A 4418-nucleotide genomic window follows, 5' to 3' on the forward strand; every position below is an offset into this window, starting at 1 on the left:
TTGCCAGGCAAGAATAGTGTAGTGGGTTACCATTTCCTCCTACAAGGGATATTCCCAACCCAGGGATCAAAACCATATCTCCTGCATTGTCAAACAGACTCTACCCTTGAGCCTCCAGGGAAGCCCAAATTAAAGCAATATGATATCTATATAGAGATACATAATCTGTGCATGCTAAGTCACTTCAGTCATGTCCAACTCTTTGTGACTCTGTGGACTGTAGCCAGCCAGCTCCTCTGTCCATGGGATTCTCAAGGCAAGAATATTGGAGTGGGTTGCCATGCCCTCCTCTAGGGGATCTTCCCGACCCAGGGATAGAAGCTGTGCCTCCTGCTACTCCTGCATTACAGGCAGATTCTTTACCACTGAGCCACCTAATCCTAATCAAACTAATAATAAATTATTTAGTATATTCTATATATTAGATATTTTGCTATTACTTAATGTATATTTTCTCACTTAGTCCTCACATCTAACTATGATGAGACACATTGTATGACTGAGATAAAGCCAAATGATTAATTTGCTTAAGGGTATACAGTCAGTGATTAACAAAGCCTGGATATGAACCCAAGAAGCCAACTCTAAGTTGATATGTGTTTCTTGTGTCTGAATTTGTCATGGAGCTTAATGATTTATTCAATAAAATGTTTTATAACAGGAAGTGATAGCAAGGTATTTAGGGAGAGCCTCTGGGTCATCATTTTTAAGGAGCAACAATGTTCTGTGTTTCTTAGAAGACTCATGCCCGAGCACAGGCATCATCAACAGACTGTCTCTAATGAAGGACTTTAAAAGGATTATTTCTGTGCCTAAGTCTTCCTTCCTTCACTTGTTTTCCTTGAAAGAGGAATAGACATGTAATTACATACAGCAGCATAATTTTGGATAGAAATTATTATATCATTGTAGATACAAAAATTAATGCTTTCTTGAAATGACTCCAGAGGCAGGGGTCTTCAACTTTGAACAGCCATTTGCTTCACCCTCAGGACCAAGGCAGACACCACCCTTATAGGCAGAGCTCCTCAGAAATAAATGTCTGTGTTTTAATATATATATATATATATATATATATATATATATATATGTATATATATATATGCAAACTTAATATGTATTATTTATATATATACAAATTTAATATATGTATTGAATAACTAGAGTCAATAATTTATCTAAACAGAAAGAAAAAATACTAAATAAAGTCTTTGTCAAAGGTGACTAACAGAAAAAGAAAGGCAGTTGGCACAAGAGGAACACAAATATACCTTGTATACACACATATATATTGTTCGCATAATGCATGTGCACACAGAATGTTGCTTGAAAGAAGGGAAACACAGTCTATCTACAACTATCCTATATGTACCAGCTACTGCCATTCCTCCCTTTTCTAAGACAAACTGCTGACATGTAAACACACAATTTATTTGCTAATCTCATGAACTGGATAGAGACCAAAAGGTGGACACTTAAGTTCTGGTAATCTGTCCAAAGAGTTTAAAGTAAATTAAGCTAAAAATTGTTGATAACTCAAGACTTTTCAACCTGAGGCTAAAATTTGTTTATACAGACAAAACAGATTAGCAACTGACATCTTAAATAAAATTGTGTATGTATATGATTCAGTAATTTCAGTGACCTCAAAAAAGTAATTCAAATTAATAAGACCATCTTATTACCATCTTTCTAAATTCCATATATTTATACATTAGTATACTGTATTGGTGTTTTTCTCTCTGTATCTTTTAAGATTGTTTTTAAAATAGTATCACATCTAACTGCCATTATAAAGCATTTAAAAATGCTCCTCAGCAAGAAAAAATAAAGGCTGAATTCTTTCACATTCCTTAAAAATTGGTATTCTCAAATAGCATGTTTAAAATTTAAAAATATTTGGGGGTTAGGGCCATTATTCTTTTTCTACTATTAATAATAAAAAAAATCAGTAACCTACATTTGCAACACACTTCACAGGCTATAACTAGTCCAATAAACATAGTTGACCACACTCTCAGAGGTCTCCAGAGAAGCAAGAGTCTCTCAGTTTTACTGAAGGTCAGGTGATGGGCCAACCTCTGTGCTTGGATTAACTTTCCTAACATTCTAAAGTTAGAATATTGGAAATAAAAGCAAAAATAAACAAATGGAACCTAATGAAACTTAAAAGCTTTTGCACAACAAAGGAAACTATAAGCAAGGTGAAAAGACAGCCCTCAGATTGGGAGAAAATAATAGAAAATGAAGCAACAGAAAAGGATTAATCTCAAAAATATACAAGCAACTCCTGAAGCTCAATTCCAGAAAAATAAATGACCCAATCAAAAAATGGGCCAAAGAACTAAACAGACATTTCTCGAAAGAAGACATACAGATGGCTAACAAACGCATGATGCTCAACATCACTCATCATCAGAGAAATGCAAATCAAAACCACAATGATGTACCATTGCACGCCAGTCAGGATGGCTGCTATCCAAAAATCTACAAGCAATAAATGCTGGAGAGGGTGTGGAGAAAAGAGAACCCTCTTACACTGTTGGTGGGAATGCAAATTAGTACAGCCACTATGGAGAACAGGGTGGAGATTTCTTAAAAAACTGGAAATAGAACTGCCATATGACCCAGCAATCCCACTTCTGGGCATACACACTGAGGAAACCAGATCTGAAAGAGACACATGCACCCCAATGTTCATCGCAGCACTATTTATAATAGCCAGGACATGGAAGCAACCTAGATGCCCATCAGCAGACGAATGGATAAGGAAGCTGTGGTACATATACACCATGGAATATTACTCAGCTGTTAAAAAGAATTCATTTGAATCAGTTCTAATGAGATGGATGAAACTGGAGTCCATTATACAGAGTGAAGTAAGCCAGAAAGATAAAGAACATTACAGCATACTAACACATATATATGGAATTTAGAAAGATGGTAATGATAACCCTATATGCAAAACAGAAAAAGAGACACAGATGTACAGAACAGACTTTTGGACTCTGTGGGAGAAGGTGAGGGTGGGATGTTTCGAGAGAACAGCATGTATATTATCTATAGTGAAACAGATCACCAGCCCAGGTGGGATGCATGAGACAAGTGCTCGGGCCAGGTGCACTGGGAAAACCCAGAGGAATCGGGTGGAGAGGGAGATGGGAGGGGGGATCAGGATGGGGAATACATGTAACTCCACGGCTGATTCATGTCAATGTATGACAGACCCACTGTGGTATTGTAAAGTGATTAGCCTCCAACTAACAAAAATAAATGAAAAAAAAAAAAGTTACTCCATGCTCTCATCTAACAATATAGACATGAGTTAGGGCAACTTGAACTTCCCAGATGGCTCAGATGGTAAAGAATCTGCCTGCAATGCAGGAGACCCGTGTTCCATCACTGGATTGGGAAGATCGCCTGGAGGAGGGCATGGCAACCCACTCCAGTATTCCTACCTGGAGAATCCCTATGGACAGAGAATCCTGGTGGGTGACAGCACATGGGGTTGCAAAGAGTTGGACATGGCTATGTGACTAAGCATAGCACACAGCGCAGGGCAATTTAGGACAATTCTCTTTTTCATTATTGCCCCCCACCAAAGGTATTTTGTTGGATGATTTCCTTAATCACTTCCTCTTCTGAAGTTTTGGCCCATCATCTGATCTATCTCTGTTAGATTTTGGCCAAACTTCTCAGTTCAGTTCAGTCGCTCAGCCATGCCCGACTCTGCAACCCCATGAATCGCAGCATGCCAGGCCTCCCTGTTCATCACAAACTCCTGGAGTCCACCCAAACCCATGTCCATTGAGTCGATGATGCCTTCCAATCATCTCATCCTCTGTCGTTCCCTTCTCCTGCCCTCAATCTTTTCCAGCATCAGGGTCTTTTCCAATGAGTCAATGATTTGCATTAGGTGGCCAAAGTATTGGAGTTTCAGCTTCAGCATCAGTCTTTCCAATGAACACCCAGGACTTATCTCCTTTAGGATGGACTGGTGAGATCTCCTTGCAGTCCAAGGGACTCTCGAGAGTCTTCTCCAACACCACAGTTCAAAAACATCAATTCTTTGGCACTCGGCTTTCTTTATAGTCCAACTCTCACATCCCTACATGACTACCGGAAAAACCATAGCCTTGACTAGATGGACCTTTGTGGACAAAGTAATGTCTCTGCTTTTTAATATGCTGTCTAGTTTGATTATAACTTTCCCTCCAGAGAATAAACGTCTTTTAATTTCATGACTGCAATCACCATCTTCAGTGATTTTGGAGCCCAGAAAAATAAAGTCAGCCACTGTTTCCATTGTTTCTCCATCTATTTGCCATGAAGTGATGGGACCAGATGCCATAATCTTAGTTTTCTGAATGTTGAGCTTTAAGCCAACTTTTTCACTCTCCTCTTTCACTTTCATCAAG

The sequence above is a fragment of the Cervus elaphus genome, chromosome 5, assembly GCF_910594005.1.
Source record: "Cervus elaphus chromosome 5, mCerEla1.1, whole genome shotgun sequence".
NCBI lineage: Eukaryota > Metazoa > Chordata > Mammalia > Artiodactyla > Cervidae > Cervus > Cervus elaphus.